This window comes from Castor canadensis, chromosome 10 (genome assembly GCF_047511655.1).
Source record: "Castor canadensis chromosome 10, mCasCan1.hap1v2, whole genome shotgun sequence".
NCBI classification, from domain to species: domain Eukaryota; kingdom Metazoa; phylum Chordata; class Mammalia; order Rodentia; family Castoridae; genus Castor; species Castor canadensis.
Genome location: NC_133395.1, coordinates 85,968,639 through 85,989,332, shown reverse-complemented (window position 1 = coordinate 85,989,332; position 20,694 = coordinate 85,968,639). Strand labels below are relative to the sequence as shown.

General features: G+C 67.7%; 9 non-coding genes across 9 annotated transcripts; all 9 read left to right on the top strand.

The window, feature by feature from the left end:
- The first annotated feature begins 1,019 nt into the window (after positions 1-1,019).
- LOC141411665 (5S ribosomal RNA) lies at positions 1,020-1,138 on the top strand. The gene has a single exon (XR_012436505.1). It is a non-coding gene; the product is annotated as a 5S ribosomal RNA (ribosomal RNA).
- A 2,141-nt stretch (positions 1,139-3,279) lies between these two features.
- LOC141412763 (5S ribosomal RNA) lies at positions 3,280-3,398 on the top strand. The gene has a single exon (XR_012437605.1). It is a non-coding gene; the product is annotated as a 5S ribosomal RNA (ribosomal RNA).
- A 2,163-nt stretch (positions 3,399-5,561) lies between these two features.
- On the top strand, positions 5,562-5,680 carry LOC141411653 (5S ribosomal RNA). The gene has a single exon (XR_012436493.1). It is a non-coding gene; the product is annotated as a 5S ribosomal RNA (ribosomal RNA).
- Positions 5,681-7,821: 2,141 nt separating this feature from the next.
- On the top strand, positions 7,822-7,940 carry LOC141412762 (5S ribosomal RNA). Its single transcript, XR_012437604.1, has one exon. It is a non-coding gene; the product is annotated as a 5S ribosomal RNA (ribosomal RNA).
- Positions 7,941-10,109: 2,169 nt separating this feature from the next.
- LOC141411642 (5S ribosomal RNA) lies at positions 10,110-10,228 on the top strand. Its single transcript, XR_012436482.1, has one exon. It is a non-coding gene; the product is annotated as a 5S ribosomal RNA (ribosomal RNA).
- Positions 10,229-12,385: 2,157 nt separating this feature from the next.
- Positions 12,386-12,504, top strand: LOC141412545 (5S ribosomal RNA). The gene has a single exon (XR_012437387.1). It is a non-coding gene; the product is annotated as a 5S ribosomal RNA (ribosomal RNA).
- Positions 12,505-14,645: 2,141 nt separating this feature from the next.
- LOC141412761 (5S ribosomal RNA) lies at positions 14,646-14,764 on the top strand. Its single transcript, XR_012437603.1, has one exon. It is a non-coding gene; the product is annotated as a 5S ribosomal RNA (ribosomal RNA).
- A 2,162-nt stretch (positions 14,765-16,926) lies between these two features.
- On the top strand, positions 16,927-17,045 carry LOC141411631 (5S ribosomal RNA). Its single transcript, XR_012436471.1, has one exon. It is a non-coding gene; the product is annotated as a 5S ribosomal RNA (ribosomal RNA).
- A 2,141-nt stretch (positions 17,046-19,186) lies between these two features.
- Positions 19,187-19,305, top strand: LOC141411620 (5S ribosomal RNA). The gene has a single exon (XR_012436460.1). It is a non-coding gene; the product is annotated as a 5S ribosomal RNA (ribosomal RNA).
- Positions 19,306-20,694: the final 1,389 nt, after the last annotated feature.

Below are 20,694 nucleotides of genomic sequence, written 5' to 3'. Positions count from 1 at the left end.
CAACTGCATCAGGATTTTTGTCTGGGCTCGGAGGCCAGAGGATCTCTGCCATTTGCTAGCAGGGCCAGGGATGGCAGGAGGGTGGGTACGGGGCTCAGCCAGGGCCAGTTCTGCTGGCACGATCCTGTAGCACGTGGCCGCGTAGCACGGGGCCGGGTCTGAAGGAGGCCAAGCAGGGGCACAAGACCCAGCAGCGGCACAGGGAAGAGGCCCAGGGCACCCAGGAGCAGACGAGACCCGGGAGTCGTGCGTGCTTGGCGTGGCCGCGGGCCCCGTGACGCCCGAGGACTCGAGTGCTCAGCCCCGTGTAGTGGCCGCGAAGGCCTGCCTGGGAGAAACGCCCCGGGAGGCCGGCAGGAACCCGGGATCGGAAGGGATGTGGAGGGGCCCCGGGTCGGAGGAGATGGCTTTGGCTGTGTTTGGTTTTGTTTCTTCTTCCCAAGATCCCGGGTGTGAAAGGGGCCAGAGGTGAAGTCCTGGGCTGGAAAGCCTCACGATTCAGCCCCGCAGCCCCAGGCCCTGAGTGTGGAGGAGGGCGGAGCGGGTCGGCGAAGGGCGCGGCTGCCGTTTTCCTGATGGGCTGGAGGGGCAGTGTCGCTTTCCGGACGAAGAGGACCGGAAGGGTCCCCGAGACCTCCGCTGGGAGCCACGCACCCACCCAAGGATACGGCTCCAGGAGGCGACGGAGGAGGGCGGCTGCTTGCCCTGGCCCGAGCTGTGCGTCCCCCGCCTTGGCCACAGCAGTGGACATTCCCAGAAGAACAAGCGCCCGAGAGCACTGAGAAATTTTCCCCCGAGAAAACTTGACCCTCGTCCTGGCAGCAGGACACCTCGGGAAGAAAGCCACCCAGCGGCCACCTGGGCGAGACCGGCTGCCCGAGCAGGCGCGCGGGGCCTCTGGCCGCTGGCCCCGGGCTGCCAGCCCCCACCCGGACTCCCAGCCGTGCCAGGAGAGCAGCGTGGAGACGCACGCCGGGGCCCTCGGCAGGCTCTTGGGGCTCCCGGAGGCGGCGGCTAGCGTCTACGGCCATACCACCCTGAACGCGCCCGATCTCGTCTGATCTCGGAAGCTAAGCAGGGTCGGGCCTGGTTAGTACTTGGATGGGAGACCGCCTGGGAATACCGGGTGCTGTAGGCTTTTGCTCCTCCCTCCCTCGCTGCTCCTTTTGTCTTCGGGGACTTCGCCACCACCCCCCCCCCACCACCACCACCCCCAGCACCACCACCACCACCACCACAACGACCCACCGTGACCACGACCCCGACCCCGTCCGGGCCACCCGCCAGACCCACGCACACCGAATCCTCACAGCTACGTCCCCGAATCCTCTCCCCTCCCCACACTCTCCTGGGGCGCGCGCCCGCGACACGGGTCACCAGCGAGGTTGGTCCCAGGCCACGTTGGGGACCGCTCCCCAACTGCCCTCCAGGCGGGCGGGGAGGGACGTGCGGAAGCCATGAGAAAGTGGGTCCTGCACCCCAGCGGGCCCCACAGCGGGACGCGCCACACCTGGGCTCGCCACAAGGTGGTGCACTGGGTCCAGGACAAGACGCCAGGGGACAGAGAAGCAGGGAGCCTCAGTCGGGTGCTGCTCCACGTCGCCCTCCGTCGCTCAACCCAAGACAGGGCAGCCAGCGCGCGACCTCTACGTGGGATCCCGCCTCCCACGGCAGAGCCTGCGGTCACAGGGACAGAGGGCGCAGGCCGCCAGAGCTCCGGATGCCAGCGGCAGCTCCCCGTCCCGCTCAAAGGGAGGGAGGGCCGCCGCTGGCGCCCAGTCGCCTGTGCCACCCTCCGGGTCTCAAAGCACTCCTCAGTCAGCTCAAGGACCGGGGCCACCTGGCCTTCGGGGTCACATGGGCTTGGGCACGACGGAAGGGACCGCTTGCCCCCGTGGAACAGACATTCTCCCCGTGGACAACCTCAGGTGCCGGGACCCTCTGCTCCGCCTTGGAAAACCCACCTTCTGCAATGTATGCCCAACGCAATCAGGCCGAGCAGATTGACCCCCTCGGCCCGGCCCCAGTGTGTGATGGGGCTCTGTGCGTGAGGGCTTGCTCTTCCCCACCTACACCAGGCACGGCATCTAACACACACACACACACACACACACACCACGCAGAGACACCCAGACCACGCACGCACGCACGGGGACGCACCCTCCTCTCCCCCACCCCACACACGAGCAGCCGAAGGACAAGAGGGTATGGCTGGGGCCTGAGCGGGAACAAGCGAAGCCTTGGTTTGCGGCCCCTCGGCCAACTGCATCAGGATTTTTGTCTGGGCTCGGAGGCCAGAGGATCTCTGCCATTTGCTAGCAGGGCCAGGGATGGCAGGAGGGTGGGTACGGGGCTCAGCCAGGGCCAGTTCTGCTGGCACGATCCTGTAGCACGTGGCCGCGTAGCACGGGGCCGGGTCTGAAGGAGGCCAAGCAGGGGCACAAGACCCAGCAGCGGCACAGGGAAGAGGCCCAGGGCACCCAGGAGCAGACGAGACCCGGGAGTCGTGCGTGCTTGGCGTGGCCGCGGGCCCCGTGACGCCCGAGGACTCGAGTGCTCAGCCCCGTGTAGTGGCCGCGAAGGCCTGCCTGGGAGAAACGCCCCGGGAGGCCGGCAGGAACCCGGGATCGGAAGGGATGTGGAGGGGCCCCGGGTCGGAGGAGATGGCTTTGGCTGTGTTTGGTTTTGTTTCTTCTTCCCAAGATCCCGGGTGTGAAAGGGGCCAGAGGTGAAGTCCTGGGCTGGAAAGCCTCACGATTCAGCCCCGCAGCCCCAGGCCCTGAGTGTGGAGGAGGGCGGAGCGGGTCGGCGAAGGGCGCGGCTGCCGTTTTCCTGATGGGCTGGAGGGGCAGTGGCGCTTTCCGGACGAAGAGGACCGGAAGGGTCCCCGAGACCTCCGCTGGGAGCCACGCACCCACCCAAGGATACGGCTCCAGGAGGCGACGGAGGAGGGCGGCTGCTTGCCCTGGCCCGAGCTGTGCGTCCCCCGCCTTGGCCACAGCAGTGGACATTCCCAGAAGAACAAGCGCCCGAGAGCACTGAGAAATTTTCCCCCGAGAAAACTTGACCCTCGTCCTGGCAGCAGGACACCTCGGGAAGAAAGCCACCCAGCGGCCACCTGGGCGAGACCGGCTGCCCGAGCAGGCGCGCGGGGCCTCTGGCCGCTGGCCCCGGGCTGCCAGCCCCCACCCGGACTCCCAGCCGTGCCAGGAGAGCAGCGTGGAGACGCACGCCGGGGCCCTCGGCAGGCTCTTGGGGCTCCCGGAGGCGGCGGCTAGCGTCTACGGCCATACCACCCTGAACGCGCCCGATCTCGTCTGATGTCGGAAGCTAAGCAGGGTCGGGCCTGGTTAGTACTTGGATGGGAGACCGCCTGGGAATACCGGGTGCTGTAGGCTTTTGCTCCTCCCTCCCTCGCTGCTCCTTTTGTCTTCGGGGACTTCGCCACCACCCCCCCCACCACCACCACCACCCCCAGCACCACCAACACCACCACCACCACAACGACCCACCGTGACCACGACCCCGACCCCGTCCGGGCCACCCGCCAGACCCACGCACACCGAATCCTCACAGCTACGTCCCCGAATCCTCTCCCCTCCCCACACTCTCCTGGGGCGCGCGCCCGCGACACGGGTCACCAGCGAGGTTGGTCCCAGGCCACGTTGGGGACCGCTCCCCAACTGCCCTCCAGGCGGGCGGGGAGGGACGTGCGGAAGCCATGAGAAAGTGGGTCCTGCACCCCAGCGGGCCCCACAGCGGGACGCGCCACACCTGGGCTCGCCACAAGGTGGTGCACTGGGTCCAGGGCAAGACGCCAGGGGACAGAGAAGCAGGGAGCCTCAGTCGGGTGCTGCTCCACGTCGCGCTCCGTCGCTCAACCCAAGACAGGGCAGCCAGCGCGCGACCTCTACGTGGGATCCCGCCTCCCACGGCAGAGCCTGCGGTCACAGGGACAGAGGGCGCAGGCCGCCAGAGCTCCGGATGCCAGCGGCAGCTCCCCGTCCCGCTCAAAGGGAGGGAGGGCCGCCGCTGGCGCCCAGTCGCCTGTGCCACCCTCCGGGTCTCAAAGCACTCCTCAGTCAGCTCAAGGACCGGGGCCACCTGGCCTTCGGGGTCACATGGGCTTGGGCACGACGGAAGGGACCGCTTGCCCCCGTGGAACAGACATTCTCCCCGTGGACAACCTCAGGTGCCGGGACCCTCTGCTCCGCCTTGGAAAACCCACCTTCTGCAATGTATGCCCAACGCAATCAGGCCGAGCAGATTGACCCCCTCGGCCCGGCCCCAGTGTGTGATGGGGCTCTGTGCGTGAGGGCTTGCTCTTCCCCACCTACACCAGGCACGGCATCTAACACACACACACACACACACACACACACACACACACACACACACCACGCAGAGACACCCAGACCACGCACGCACGCACGGGGACGCACCCTCCTCTCCCCCACCCCACACACGAGCAGCCGAAGGACAAGAGGGTATGGCTGGGGCCTGAGCGGGAACAAGCGAAGCCTTGGTTTGCGGCCCCTCGGCCAACTGCATCAGGATTTTTGTCTGGGCTCGGAGGCCAGAGGATCTCTGCCATTTGCTAGCAGGGCCAGGGATGGCAGGAGGGTGGGTACGGGGCTCAGCCAGGGCCAGTTCTGCTGGCACGATCCTGTAGCACGTGGCCGCGTAGCACGGGGCCGGGTCTGAAGGAGGCCAAGCAGGGGCACAAGACCCAGCAGCGGCACAGGGAAGAGGCCCAGGGCACCCAGGAGCAGACGAGACCCGGGAGTCGTGCGTGCTTGGCGTGGCCGCGGGCCCCGTGACGCCCGAGGACTCGAGTGCTCAGCCCCGTGTAGTGGCCGCGAAGGCCTGCCTGGGAGAAACGCCCCGGGAGGCCGGCAGGAACCCGGGATCGGAAGGGATGTGGAGGGGCCCCGGGTCGGAGGAGATGGCTTTGGCTGTGTTTGGTTTTGTTTCTTCTTCCCAAGATCCCGGGTGTGAAAGGGGCCAGAGGTGAAGTCCTGGGCTGGAAAGCCTCACGATTCAGCCCCGCAGCCCCAGGCCCTGAGTGTGGAGGAGGGCGGAGCGGGTCGGCGAAGGGCGCGGCTGCCGTTTTCCTGATGGGCTGGAGGGGCAGTGTCGCTTTCCGGACGAAGAGGACCGGAAGGGTCCCCGAGACCTCCGCTGGGAGCCACGCACCCACCCAAGGATACGGCTCCAGGAGGCGACGGAGGAGGGCGGCTGCTTGCCCTGGCCCGAGCTGTGCGTCCCCCGCCTTGGCCACAGCAGTGGACATTCCCAGAAGAACAAGCGCCCGAGAGCACTGAGAAATTTTCCCCCGAGAAAACTTGACCCTCGTCCTGGCAGCAGGACACCTCGGGAAGAAAGCCACCCAGCGGCCACCTGGGCGAGACCGGCTGCCCGAGCAGGCGCGCGGGGCCTCTGGCCGCTGGCCCCGGGCTGCCAGCCCCCACCCGGACTCCCAGCCGTGCCAGGAGAGCAGCGTGGAGACGCACGCCGGGGCCCTCGGCAGGCTCTTGGGGCTCCCGGAGGCGGCGGCTAGCGTCTACGGCCATACCACCCTGAACGCGCCCGATCTCGTCTGATCTCGGAAGCTAAGCAGGGTCGGGCCTGGTTAGTACTTGGATGGGAGACCGCCTGGGAATACCGGGTGCTGTAGGCTTTTGCTCCTCCCTCCCTCGCTGCTCCTTTTGTCTTCGGGGACTTCGCCACCACCCCCCCCCCACCACCACCACCCCCAGCACCACCACCACCACCACCACAACGACCCACCGTGACCACGACCCCGACCCCGTCCGGGCCACCCGCCAGACCCACGCACACCGAATCCTCACAGCTACGTCCCCGAATCCTCTCCCCTCCCCACACTCTCCTGGGGCGCGCGCCCGCGACACGGGTCACCAGCGAGGTTGGTCCCAGGCCACGTTGGGGACCGCTCCCCAACTGCCCTCCAGGCGGGCGGGGAGGGACGTGCGGAAGCCATGAGAAAGTGGGTCCTGCACCCCAGCGGGCCCCACAGCGGGACGCGCCACACCTGGGCTCGCCACAAGGTGGTGCACTGGGTCCAGGACAAGACGCCAGGGGACAGAGAAGCAGGGAGCCTCAGTCGGGTGCTGCTCCACGTCGCCCTCCGTCGCTCAACCCAAGACAGGGCAGCCAGCGCGCGACCTCTACGTGGGATCCCGCCTCCCACGGCAGAGCCTGCGGTCACAGGGACAGAGGGCGCAGGCCGCCAGAGCTCCGGATGCCAGCGGCAGCTCCCCGTCCCGCTCAAAGGGAGGGAGGGCCGCCGCTGGCGCCCAGTCGCCTGTGCCACCCTCCGGGTCTCAAAGCACTCCTCAGTCAGCTCAAGGACCGGGGCCACCTGGCCTTCGGGGTCACATGGGCTTGGGCACGACGGAAGGGACCGCTTGCCCCCGTGGAACAGACATTCTCCCCGTGGACAACCTCAGGTGCCGGGACCCTCTGCTCCGCCTTGGAAAACCCACCTTCTGCAATGTATGCCCAACGCAATCAGGCCGAGCAGATTGACCCCCTCGGCCCGGCCCCAGTGTGTGATGGGGCTCTGTGCGTGAGGGCTTGCTCTTCCCCACCTACACCAGGCACGGCATCTAACACACACACACACACACACACACACCACGCAGAGACACCCAGACCACGCACGCACGCACGGGGACGCACCCTCCTCTCCCCCACCCCACACACGAGCAGCCGAAGGACAAGAGGGTATGGCTGGGGCCTGAGCGGGAACAAGCGAAGCCTTGGTTTGCGGCCCCTCGGCCAACTGCATCAGGATTTTTGTCTGGGCTCGGAGGCCAGAGGATCTCTGCCATTTGCTAGCAGGGCCAGGGATGGCAGGAGGGTGGGTACGGGGCTCAGCCAGGGCCAGTTCTGCTGGCACGATCCTGTAGCACGTGGCCGCGTAGCACGGGGCCGGGTCTGAAGGAGGCCAAGCAGGGGCACAAGACCCAGCAGCGGCACAGGGAAGAGGCCCAGGGCACCCAGGAGCAGACGAGACCCGGGAGTCGTGCGTGCTTGGCGTGGCCGCGGGCCCCGTGACGCCCGAGGACTCGAGTGCTCAGCCCCGTGTAGTGGCCGCGAAGGCCTGCCTGGGAGAAACGCCCCGGGAGGCCGGCAGGAACCCGGGATCGGAAGGGATGTGGAGGGGCCCCGGGTCGGAGGAGATGGCTTTGGCTGTGTTTGGTTTTGTTTCTTCTTCCCAAGATCCCGGGTGTGAAAGGGGCCAGAGGTGAAGTCCTGGGCTGGAAAGCCTCACGATTCAGCCCCGCAGCCCCAGGCCCTGAGTGTGGAGGAGGGCGGAGCGGGTCGGCGAAGGGCGCGGCTGCCGTTTTCCTGATGGGCTGGAGGGGCAGTGGCGCTTTCCGGACGAAGAGGACCGGAAGGGTCCCCGAGACCTCCGCTGGGAGCCACGCACCCACCCAAGGATACGGCTCCAGGAGGCGACGGAGGAGGGCGGCTGCTTGCCCTGGCCCGAGCTGTGCGTCCCCCGCCTTGGCCACAGCAGTGGACATTCCCAGAAGAACAAGCGCCCGAGAGCACTGAGAAATTTTCCCCCGAGAAAACTTGACCCTCGTCCTGGCAGCAGGACACCTCGGGAAGAAAGCCACCCAGCGGCCACCTGGGCGAGACCGGCTGCCCGAGCAGGCGCGCGGGGCCTCTGGCCGCTGGCCCCGGGCTGCCAGCCCCCACCCGGACTCCCAGCCGTGCCAGGAGAGCAGCGTGGAGACGCACGCCGGGGCCCTCGGCAGGCTCTTGGGGCTCCCGGAGGCGGCGGCTAGCGTCTACGGCCATACCACCCTGAACGCGCCCGATCTCGTCTGATGTCGGAAGCTAAGCAGGGTCGGGCCTGGTTAGTACTTGGATGGGAGACCGCCTGGGAATACCGGGTGCTGTAGGCTTTTGCTCCTCCCTCCCTCGCTGCTCCTTTTGTCTTCGGGGACTTCGCCACCACCCCCCCCACCACCACCACCACCCCCAGCACCACCAACACCACCACCACCACAACGACCCACCGTGACCACGACCCCGACCCCGTCCGGGCCACCCGCCAGACCCACGCACACCGAATCCTCACAGCTACGTCCCCGAATCCTCTCCCCTCCCCACACTCTCCTGGGGCGCGCGCCCGCGACACGGGTCACCAGCGAGGTTGGTCCCAGGCCACGTTGGGGACCGCTCCCCAACTGCCCTCCAGGCGGGCGGGGAGGGACGTGCGGAAGCCATGAGAAAGTGGGTCCTGCACCCCAGCGGGCCCCACAGCGGGACGCGCCACACCTGGGCTCGCCACAAGGTGGTGCACTGGGTCCAGGGCAAGACGCCAGGGGACAGAGAAGCAGGGAGCCTCAGTCGGGTGCTGCTCCACGTCGCGCTCCGTCGCTCAACCCAAGACAGGGCAGCCAGCGCGCGACCTCTACGTGGGATCCCGCCTCCCACGGCAGAGCCTGCGGTCACAGGGACAGAGGGCGCAGGCCGCCAGAGCTCCGGATGCCAGCGGCAGCTCCCCGTCCCGCTCAAAGGGAGGGAGGGCCGCCGCTGGCGCCCAGTCGCCTGTGCCACCCTCCGGGTCTCAAAGCACTCCTCAGTCAGCTCAAGGACCGGGGCCACCTGGCCTTCGGGGTCACATGGGCTTGGGCACGACGGAAGGGACCGCTTGCCCCCGTGGAACAGACATTCTCCCCGTGGACAACCTCAGGTGCCGGGACCCTCTGCTCCGCCTTGGAAAACCCACCTTCTGCAATGTATGCCCAACGCAATCAGGCCGAGCAGATTGACCCCCTCGGCCCGGCCCCAGTGTGTGATGGGGCTCTGTGCGTGAGGGCTTGCTCTTCCCCACCTACACCAGGCACGGCATCTAACACACACACACACACACACACACACACACACACACACACACACACACACCACGCAGAGACACCCAGACCACGCACGCACGCACGGGGACGCACCCTCCTCTCCCCCACCCCACACACGAGCAGCCGAAGGACAAGAGGGTATGGCTGGGGCCTGAGCGGGAACAAGCGAAGCCTTGGTTTGCGGCCCCTCGGCCAACTGCATCAGGATTTTTGTCTGGGCTCGGAGGCCAGAGGATCTCTGCCATTTGCTAGCAGGGCCAGGGATGGCAGGAGGGTGGGTACGGGGCTCAGCCAGGGCCAGTTCTGCTGGCACGATCCTGTAGCACGTGGCCGCGTAGCACGGGGCCGGGTCTGAAGGAGGCCAAGCAGGGGCACAAGACCCAGCAGCGGCACAGGGAAGAGGCCCAGGGCACCCAGGAGCAGACGAGACCCGGGAGTCGTGCGTGCTTGGCGTGGCCGCGGGCCCCGTGACGCCCGAGGACTCGAGTGCTCAGCCCCGTGTAGTGGCCGCGAAGGCCTGCCTGGGAGAAACGCCCCGGGAGGCCGGCAGGAACCCGGGATCGGAAGGGATGTGGAGGGGCCCCGGGTCGGAGGAGATGGCTTTGGCTGTGTTTGGTTTTGTTTCTTCTTCCCAAGATCCCGGGTGTGAAAGGGGCCAGAGGTGAAGTCCTGGGCTGGAAAGCCTCACGATTCAGCCCCGCAGCCCCAGGCCCTGAGTGTGGAGGAGGGCGGAGCGGGTCGGCGAAGGGCGCGGCTGCCGTTTTCCTGATGGGCTGGAGGGGCAGTGGCGCTTTCCGGACGAAGAGGACCGGAAGGGTCCCCGAGACCTCCGCTGGGAGCCACGCACCCACCCAAGGATACGGCTCCAGGAGGCGACGGAGGAGGGCGGCTGCTTGCCCTGGCCCGAGCTGTGCGTCCCCCGCCTTGGCCACAGCAGTGGACATTCCCAGAAGAACAAGCGCCCGAGAGCACTGAGAAATTTTCCCCCGAGAAAACTTGACCCTCGTCCTGGCAGCAGGACACCTCGGGAAGAAAGCCACCCAGCGGCCACCTGGGCGAGACCGGCTGCCCGAGCAGGCGCGCGGGGCCTCTGGCCGCTGGCCCCGGGCTGCCAGCCCCCACCCGGACTCCCAGCCGTGCCAGGAGAGCAGCGTGGAGACGCACGCCGGGGCCCTCGGCAGGCTCTTGGGGCTCCCGGAGGCGGCGGCTAGCGTCTACGGCCATACCACCCTGAACGCGCCCGATCTCGTCTGATCTCGGAAGCTAAGCAGGGTCGGGCCTGGTTAGTACTTGGATGGGAGACCGCCTGGGAATACCGGGTGCTGTAGGCTTTTGCTCCTCCCTCCCTCGCTGCTCCTTTTGTCTTCGGGGACTTCGCCACCACCCCCCCACCACCACCACCACCCCCAGCACCACCACCACCACCACCACAACGACCCACCGTGACCACGACCCCGACCCCGTCCGGGCCACCCGCCAGACCCACGCACACCGAATCCTCACAGCTACGTCCCCGAATCCTCTCCCCTCCCCACACTCTCCTGGGGCGCGCGCCCGCGACACGGGTCACCAGCGAGGTTGGTCCCAGGCCACGTTGGGGACCGCTCCCCAACTGCCCTCCAGGCGGGCGGGGAGGGACTTGCGGAAGCCATGAGAAAGTGGGTCCTGCACCCCAGCGGGCCCCACAGCGGGACGCGCCACACCTGGGCTCGCCACAAGGTGGTGCACTGGGTCCAGGGCAAGACGCCAGGGGACAGAGAAGCAGGGAGCCTCAGTCGGGTGCTGCTCCACGTCGCGCTCCGTCGCTCAACCCAAGACAGAGCAGCCAGCGCGCGACCTCTACGTGGGATCCCGCCTCCCACGGCAGAGCCTGCGGTCACAGGGACAGAGGGCGCAGGCCGCCAGAGCTCCGGATGCCAGCGGCAGCTCCCCGTCCCGCTCAAAGGGAGGGAGGGCCGCCGCTGGCGCCCAGTCGCCTGTGCCACCCTCCGGGTCTCAAAGCACTCCTCAGTCAGCTCAAGGACCGGGGCCACCTGGCCTTCGGGGTCACATGGGCTTGGGCACGACGGAAGGGACCGCTTGCCCCCGTGGAACAGACATTCTCCCCGTGGACAACCTCAGGTGCCGGGACCCTCTGCTCCGCCTTGGAAAACCCACCTTCTGCAATGTATGCCCAACGCAATCAGGCCGAGCAGATTGACCCCCTCGGCCCGGCCCCAGTGTGTGATGGGGCTCTGTGCGTGAGGGCTTGCTCTTCCCCACCTACACCAGGCACGGCATCTAACACACACACACACACACACACACACACACACACACACACACCACGCAGAGACACCCAGACCACGCACGCACGCACGGGGACGCACCCTCCTCTCCCCCACCCCACACACGAGCAGCCGAAGGACAAGAGGGTATGGCTGGGGCCTGAGCGGGAACAAGCGAAGCCTTGGTTTGCGGCCCCTCGGCCAACTGCATCAGGATTTTTGTCTGGGCTCGGAGGCCAGAGGATCTCTGCCATTTGCTAGCAGGGCCAGGGATGGCAGGAGGGTGGGTACGGGGCTCAGCCAGGGCCAGTTCTGCTGGCACGATCCTGTAGCACGTGGCCGCGTAGCACGGGGCCGGGTCTGAAGGAGGCCAAGCAGGGGCACAAGACCCAGCAGCGGCACAGGGAAGAGGCCCAGGGCACCCAGGAGCAGACGAGACCCGGGAGTCGTGCGTGCTTGGCGTGGCCGCGGGCCCCGTGACGCCCGAGGACTCGAGTGCTCAGCCCCGTGTAGTGGCCGCGAAGGCCTGCCTGGGAGAAACGCCCCGGGAGGCCGGCAGGAACCCGGGATCGGAAGGGATGTGGAGGGGCCCCGGGTCGGAGGAGATGGCTTTGGCTGTGTTTGGTTTTGTTTCTTCTTCCCAAGATCCCGGGTGTGAAAGGGGCCAGAGGTGAAGTCCTGGGCTGGAAAGCCTCACGATTCAGCCCCGCAGCCCCAGGCCCTGAGTGTGGAGGAGGGCGGAGCGGGTCGGCGAAGGGCGCGGCTGCCGTTTTCCTGATGGGCTGGAGGGGCAGTGGCGCTTTCCGGACGAAGAGGACCGGAAGGGTCCCCGAGACCTCCGCTGGGAGCCACGCACCCACCCAAGGATACGGCTCCAGGAGGCGACGGAGGAGGGCGGCTGCTTGCCCTGGCCCGAGCTGTGCGTCCCCCGCCTTGGCCACAGCAGTGGACATTCCCAGAAGAACAAGCGCCCGAGAGCACTGAGAAATTTTCCCCCGAGAAAACTTGACCCTCGTCCTGGCAGCAGGACACCTCGGGAAGAAAGCCACCCAGCGGCCACCTGGGCGAGACCGGCTGCCCGAGCAGGCGCGCGGGGCCTCTGGCCGCTGGCCCCGGGCTGCCAGCCCCCACCCGGACTCCCAGCCGTGCCAGGAGAGCAGCGTGGAGACGCACGCCGGGGCCCTCGGCAGGCTCTTGGTGCTCCCGGAGGCGGCGGCTAGCGTCTACGGCCATACCACCCTGAACGCGCCCGATCTCGTCTGATCTCGGAAGCTAAGCAGGGTCGGGCTTGGTTAGTACTTGGATGGGAGACCGCCTGGGAATACCGGGTGCTGTAGGCTTTTGCTCCTCCCTCCCTCGCTGCTCCTTTTGTCTTCGGGGACTTCGCCACCACCCCCCCACCACCACCACCACCCCCAGCACCACCACCACCACCACCACAACGACCCACCGTGACCACGACCCCGACCCCGTCCGGGCCACCCGCCAGACCCACGCACACCGAATCCTCACAGCTACGTCCCCGAATCCTCTCCCCTCCCCACACTCTCCTGGGGCGCGCGCCCGCGACACGGGTCACCAGCGAGGTTGGTCCCAGGCCACGTTGGGGACCGCTCCCCAACTGCCCTCCAGGCGGGCGGGGAGGGACGTGCGGAAGCCATGAGAAAGTGGGTCCTGCACCCCAGCGGGCCCCACAGCGGGACGCGCCACACCTGGGCTCGCCACAAGGTGGTGCACTGGGTCCAGGGCAAGACGCCAGGGGACAGAGAAGCAGGGAGCCTCAGTCGGGTGCTGCTCCACGTCGCGCTCCGTCGCTCAACCCAAGACAGGGCAGCCAGCGCGCGACCTCTACGTGGGATCCCGCCTCCCACGGCAGAGCCTGCGGTCACAGGGACAGAGGGCGCAGGCCGCCAGAGCTCCGGATGCCAGCGGCAGCTCCCCGTCCCGCTCAAAGGGAGGGAGGGCCGCCGCTGGCGCCCAGTCGCCTGTGCCACCCTCCGGGTCTCAAAGCACTCCTCAGTCAGCTCAAGGACCGGGGCCACCTGGCCTTCGGGGTCACATGGGCTTGGGCACGACGGAAGGGACCGCTTGCCCCCGTGGAACAGACATTCTCCCCGTGGACAACCTCAGGTGCCGGGACCCTCTGCTCCGCCTTGGAAAACCCACCTTCTGCAATGTATGCCCAACGCAATCAGGCCGAGCAGATTGACCCCCTCGGCCCGGCCCCAGTGTGTGATGGGGCTCTGTGCGTGAGGGCTTGCTCTTCCCCACCTACACCAGGCACGGCATCTAACACACACACACACACACACACACACCACGCAGAGACACCCAGACCACGCACGCACGCACGGGGACGCACCCTCCTCTCCCCCACCCCACACACGAGCAGCCGAAGGACAAGAGGGTATGGCTGGGGCCTGAGCGGGAACAAGCGAAGCCTTGGTTTGCGGCCCCTCGGCCAACTGCATCAGGATTTTTGTCTGGGCTCGGAGGCCAGAGGATCTCTGCCATTTGCTAGCAGGGCCAGGGATGGCAGGAGGGTGGGTACGGGGCTCAGCCAGGGCCAGTTCTGCTGGCACGATCCTGTAGCACGTGGCCGCGTAGCACGGGGCCGGGTCTGAAGGAGGCCAAGCAGGGGCACAAGACCCAGCAGCGGCACAGGGAAGAGGCCCAGGGCACCCAGGAGCAGACGAGACCCGGGAGTCGTGCGTGCTTGGCGTGGCCGCGGGCCCCGTGACGCCCGAGGACTCGAGTGCTCAGCCCCGTGTAGTGGCCGCGAAGGCCTGCCTGGGAGAAACGCCCCGGGAGGCCGGCAGGAACCCGGGATCGGAAGGGATGTGGAGGGGCCCCGGGTCGGAGGAGATGGCTTTGGCTGTGTTTGGTTTTGTTTCTTCTTCCCAAGATCCCGGGTGTGAAAGGGGCCAGAGGTGAAGTCCTGGGCTGGAAAGCCTCACGATTCAGCCCCGCAGCCCCAGGCCCTGAGTGTGGAGGAGGGCGGAGCGGGTCGGCGAAGGGCGCGGCTGCCGTTTTCCTGATGGGCTGGAGGGGCAGTGGCGCTTTCCGGACGAAGAGGACCGGAAGGGTCCCCGAGACCTCCGCTGGGAGCCACGCACCCACCCAAGGATACGGCTCCAGGAGGCGACGGAGGAGGGCGGCTGCTTGCCCTGGCCCGAGCTGTGCGTCCCCCGCCTTGGCCACAGCAGTGGACATTCCCAGAAGAACAAGCGCCCGAGAGCACTGAGAAATTTTCCCCCGAGAAAACTTGACCCTCGTCCTGGCAGCAGGACACCTCGGGAAGAAAGCCACCCAGCGGCCACCTGGGCGAGACCGGCTGCCCGAGCAGGCGCGCGGGGCCTCTGGCCGCTGGCCCCGGGCTGCCAGCCCCCACCCGGACTCCCAGCCGTGCCAGGAGAGCAGCGTGGAGACGCACGCCGGGGCCCTCGGCAGGCTCTTGGGGCTCCCGGAGGCGGCGGCTAGCGTCTACGGCCATACCACCCTGAACGCGCCCGATCTCGTCTGATGTCGGAAGCTAAGCAGGGTCGGGCCTGGTTAGTACTTGGATGGGAGACCGCCTGGGAATACCGGGTGCTGTAGGCTTTTGCTCCTCCCTCCCTCGCTGCTCCTTTTGTCTTCGGGGACTTCGCCACCACCCCCCCCACCACCACCACCACCCCCAGCACCACCAACACCACCACCACCACAACGACCCACCGTGACCACGACCCCGACCCCGTCCGGGCCACCCGCCAGACCCACGCACACCGAATCCTCACAGCTACGTCCCCGAATCCTCTCCCCTCCCCACACTCTCCTGGGGCGCGCGCCCGCGACACGGGTCACCAGCGAGGTTGGTCCCAGGCCACGTTGGGGACCGCTCCCCAACTGCCCTCCAGGCGGGCGGGGAGGGACGTGCGGAAGCCATGAGAAAGTGGGTCCTGCACCCCAGCGGGCCCCACAGCGGGACGCGCCACACCTGGGCTCGCCACAAGGTGGTGCACTGGGTCCAGGGCAAGACGCCAGGGGACAGAGAAGCAGGGAGCCTCAGTCGGGTGCTGCTCCACGTCGCGCTCCGTCGCTCAACCCAAGACAGGGCAGCCAGCGCGCGACCTCTACGTGGGATCCCGCCTCCCACGGCAGAGCCTGCGGTCACAGGGACAGAGGGCGCAGGCCGCCAGAGCTCCGGATGCCAGCGGCAGCTCCCCGTCCCGCTCAAAGGGAGGGAGGGCCGCCGCTGGCGCCCAGTCGCCTGTGCCACCCTCCGGGTCTCAAAGCACTCCTCAGTCAGCTCAAGGACCGGGGCCACCTGGCCTTCGGGGTCACATGGGCTTGGGCACGACGGAAGGGACCGCTTGCCCCCGTGGAACAGACATTCTCCCCGTGGACAACCTCAGGTGCCGGGACCCTCTGCTCCGCCTTGGAAAACCCACCTTCTGCAATGTATGCCCAACGCAATCAGGCCGAGCAGATTGACCCCCTCGGCCCGGCCCCAGTGTGTGATGGGGCTCTGTGCGTGAGGGCTTGCTCTTCCCCACCTACACCAGGCACGGCATCTAACACACACACACACACACACACACACACACACACACACACACACACGCAGAGACACCCAGACCACGCACGCACGCACGGGGACGCACCCTCCTCTCCCCCACCCCACACACGAGCAGCCGAAGGACAAGAGGGTATGGCTGGGGCCTGAGCGGGAACAAGCGAAGCCTTGGTTTGCGGCCCCTCGGCCAACTGCATCAGGATTTTTGTCTGGGCTCGGAGGCCAGAGGATCTCTGCCATTTGCTAGCAGGGCCAGGGATGGCAGGAGGGTGGGTACGGGGCTCAGCCAGGGCCAGTTCTGCTGGCACGATCCTGTAGCACGTGGCCGCGTAGCACGGGGCCGGGTCTGAAGGAGGCCAAGCAGGGGCACAAGACCCAGCAGCGGCACAGGGAAGAGGCCCAGGGCACCCAGGAGCAGACGAGACCCGGGAGTCGTGCGTGCTTGGCGTGGCCGCGGGCCCCGTGACGCCCGAGGACTCGAGTGCTCAGCCCCGTGTAGTGGCCGCGAAGGCCTGCCTGGGAGAAACGCCCCGGGAGGCCGGCAGGAACCCGGGATCGGAAGGGATGTGGAGGGGCCCCGGGTCGGAGGAGATGGCTTTGGCTGTGTTTGGTTTTGTTTCTTCTTCCCAAGATCCCGGGTGTGAAAGGGGCCAGAGGTGAAGTCCTGGGCTGGAAAGCCTCACGATTCAGCCCCGCAGCCCCAGGCCCTGAGTGTGGAGGAGGGCGGAGCGGGTCGGCGAAGGGCGCGGCTGCCGTTTTCCTGATGGGCTGGAGGGGCAGTGTCGCTTTCCGGACGAAGAGGACCGGAAGGGTCCCCGAGACCTCCGCTGGGAGCCACGCACCCACCCAAGGATACGGCTCCAGGAGGCGACGGAGGAGGGCGGCTGCTTGCCCTGGCCCGAGCTGTGCGTCCCCCGCCTTGGCCACAGCAGTGGACATTCCCAGAAGAACAAGCGCCCGAGAGCACTGAGAAATTTTCCCCCGAGAAAACTTGACCCTCGTCCTGGCAGCAGGACACCTCGGGAAGAAAGCCACCCAGCGGCCACCTGGGCGAGACCGGCTGCCCGAGCAGGCGCGCGGGGCCTCTGGCCGCTGGCCCCGGGCTGCCAGCCCCCACCCGGACTCCCAGCCGTGCCAGGAGAGCAGCGTGGAGACGCACGCCGGGGCCCTCGGCAGGCTCTTGGGGCTCCCGGAGGCGGCGGCTAGCGTCTACGGCCATACCACCCTGAACGCGCCCGATCTCGTCTGATCTCGGAAGCTAAGCAGGGTCGGGCCTGGTTAGTACTTGGATGGGAGACCGCCTGGGAATACCGGGTGCTGTAGGCTTTTGCTCCTCCCTCCCTCGCTGCTCCTTTTGTCTTCGGGGACTTCGCCACCACCCCCCCCCCACCACCACCACCCCCAGCACCACCACCACCACCACCACAACGACCCACCGTGACCACGACCCCGACCCCGTCCGGGCCACCCGCCAGACCCACGCACACCGAATCCTCACAGCTACGTCCCCGAATCCTCTCCCCTCCCCACACTCTCCTGGGGCGCGCGCCCGCGACACGGGTCACCAGCGAGGTTGGTCCCAGGCCACGTTGGGGACCGCTCCCCAACTGCCCTCCAGGCGGGCGGGGAGGGACGTGCGGAAGCCATGAGAAAGTGGGTCCTGCACCCCAGCGGGCCCCACAGCGGGACGCGCCACACCTGGGCTCGCCACAAGGTGGTGCACTGGGTCCAGGACAAGACGCCAGGGGACAGAGAAGCAGGGAGCCTCAGTCGGGTGCTGCTCCACGTCGCCCTCCGTCGCTCAACCCAAGACAGGGCAGCCAGCGCGCGACCTCTACGTGGGATCCCGCCTCCCACGGCAGAGCCTGCGGTCACAGGGACAGAGGGCGCAGGCCGCCAGAGCTCCGGATGCCAGCGGCAGCTCCCCGTCCCGCTCAAAGGGAGGGAGGGCCGCCGCTGGCGCCCAGTCGCCTGTGCCACCCTCCGGGTCTCAAAGCACTCCTCAGTCAGCTCAAGGACCGGGGCCACCTGGCCTTCGGGGTCACATGGGCTTGGGCACGACGGAAGGGACCGCTTGCCCCCGTGGAACAGACATTCTCCCCGTGGACAACCTCAGGTGCCGGGACCCTCTGCTCCGCCTTGGAAAACCCACCTTCTGCAATGTATGCCCAACGCAATCAGGCCGAGCAGATTGACCCCCTCGGCCCGGCCCCAGTGTGTGATGGGGCTCTGTGCGTGAGGGCTTGCTCTTCCCCACCTACACCAGGCACGGCATCTAACACACACACACACACACACACACACCACGCAGAGACACCCAGACCACGCACGCACGCACGGGGACGCACCCTCCTCTCCCCCACCCCACACACGAGCAGCCGAAGGACAAGAGGGTATGGCTGGGGCCTGAGCGGGAACAAGCGAAGCCTTGGTTTGCGGCCCCTCGGCCAACTGCATCAGGATTTTTGTCTGGGCTCGGAGGCCAGAGGATCTCTGCCATTTGCTAGCAGGGCCAGGGATGGCAGGAGGGTGGGTACGGGGCTCAGCCAGGGCCAGTTCTGCTGGCACGATCCTGTAGCACGTGGCCGCGTAGCACGGGGCCGGGTCTGAAGGAGGCCAAGCAGGGGCACAAGACCCAGCAGCGGCACAGGGAAGAGGCCCAGGGCACCCAGGAGCAGACGAGACCCGGGAGTCGTGCGTGCTTGGCGTGGCCGCGGGCCCCGTGACGCCCGAGGACTCGAGTGCTCAGCCCCGTGTAGTGGCCGCGAAGGCCTGCCTGGGAGAAACGCCCCGGGAGGCCGGCAGGAACCCGGGATCGGAAGGGATGTGGAGGGGCCCCGGGTCGGAGGAGATGGCTTTGGCTGTGTTTGGTTTTGTTTCTTCTTCCCAAGATCCCGGGTGTGAAAGGGGCCAGAGGTGAAGTCCTGGGCTGGAAAGCCTCACGATTCAGCCCCGCAGCCCCAGGCCCTGAGTGTGGAGGAGGGCGGAGCGGGTCGGCGAAGGGCGCGGCTGCCGTTTTCCTGATGGGCTGGAGGGGCAGTGGCGCTTTCCGGACGAAGAGGACCGGAAGGGTCCCCGAGACCTCCGCTGGGAGCCACGCACCCACCCAAGGATACGGCTCCAGGAGGCGACGGAGGAGGGCGGCTGCTTGCCCTGGCCCGAGCTGTGCGTCCCCCGCCTTGGCCACAGCAGTGGACATTCCCAGAAGAACAAGCGCCCGAGAGCACTGAGAAATTTTCCCCCGAGAAAACTTGACCCTCGTCCTGGCAGCAGGACACCTCGGGAAGAAAGCCACCCAGCGGCCACCTGGGCGAGACCGGCTGCCCGAGCAGGCGCGCGGGGCCTCTGGCCGCTGGCCCCGGGCTGCCAGCCCCCACCCGGACTCCCAGCCGTGCCAGGAGAGCAGCGTGGAGACGCACGCCGGGGCCCTCGGCAGGCTCTTGGGGCTCCCGGAGGCGGCGGCTAGCGTCTACGGCCATACCACCCTGAACGCGCCCGATCTCGTCTGATCTCGGAAGCTAAGCAGGGTCGGGCCTGGTTAGTACTTGGATGGGAGACCGCCTGGGAATACCGGGTGCTGTAGGCTTTTGCTCCTCCCTCCCTCGCTGCTCCTTTTGTCTTCGGGGACTTCGCCACCACCCCCCCCACCACCACCACCACCCCCAGCACCACCAACACCACCACCACCACAACGACCCACCGTGACCACGACCCCGACCCCGTCCGGGCCACCCGCCAGACCCACGCACACCGAATCCTCACAGCTACGTCCCCGAATCCTCTCCCCTCCCCACACTCTCCTGGGGCGCGCGCCCGCGACACGGGTCACCAGCGAGGTTGGTCCCAGGCCACGTTGGGGACCGCTCCCCAACTGCCCTCCAGGCGGGCGGGGAGGGACGTGCGGAAGCCATGAGAAAGTGGGTCCTGCACCCCAGCGGGCCCCACAGCGGGACGCGCCACACCTGGGCTCGCCACAAGGTGGTGCACTGGGTCCAGGGCAAGACGCCAGGGGACAGAGAAGCAGGGAGCCTCAGTCGGGTGCTGCTCCACGTCGCGCTCCGTCGCTCAACCCAAGACAGGGCAGCCAGCGCGCGACCTCTACGTGGGATCCCGCCTCCCACGGCAGAGCCTGCGGTCACAGGGACAGAGGGCGCAGGCCGCCAGAGCTCCGGATGCCAGCGGCAGCTCCCCGTCCCGCTCAAAGGGAGGGAGGGCCGCCGCTGGCGCCCAGTCGCCTGTGCCACCCTCCGGGTCTCAAAGCACTCCTCAGTCAGCTCAAGGACCGGGGCCACCTGGCCTTCGGGGTCACATGGGCTTGGGCACGACGGAAGGGACCGCTTGCCCCCGTGGAACAGACATTCTCCCCGTGGACAACCTCAGGTGCCGGGACCCTCTGCTCCGCCTTGGAAAACCCACCTTCTGCAATGTATGCCCAACGCAATCAGGCCGAGCAGATTGACCCCCTCGGCCCGGCCCCAGTGTGTGATGGGGCTCTGTGCGTGAGGGCTTGCTCTTCCCCACCTACACCAGGCACGGCATCTACACACACACACACACACACACACACACACACACACACACACACACACACACACACACACACACCACGCAGAGACACCCAGACCACGCACGCACGCACGGGGACGCACCCTCCTCTCCCCCACCCCACACACGAGCAGCCGAAGGACAAGAGGGTATGGCTGGGGCCTGAGCGGGAACAAGCGAAGCCTTGGTTTGCGGCCCCTCGGCCAACTGCATCAGGATTTTTGTCTGGGCTCGGAGGCCAGAGGATCTCTGCCATTTGCTAGCAGGGCCAGGGATGGCAGGAGGGTGGGTACGGGGCTCAGCCAGGGCCAGTTCTGCTGGCACGATCCTGTAGCACGTGGCCGCGTAGCACGGGGCCGGGTCTGAAGGAGGCCAAGCAGGGGCACAAGACCCAGCAGCGGCACAGGGAAGAGGCCCAGGGCACCCAGGA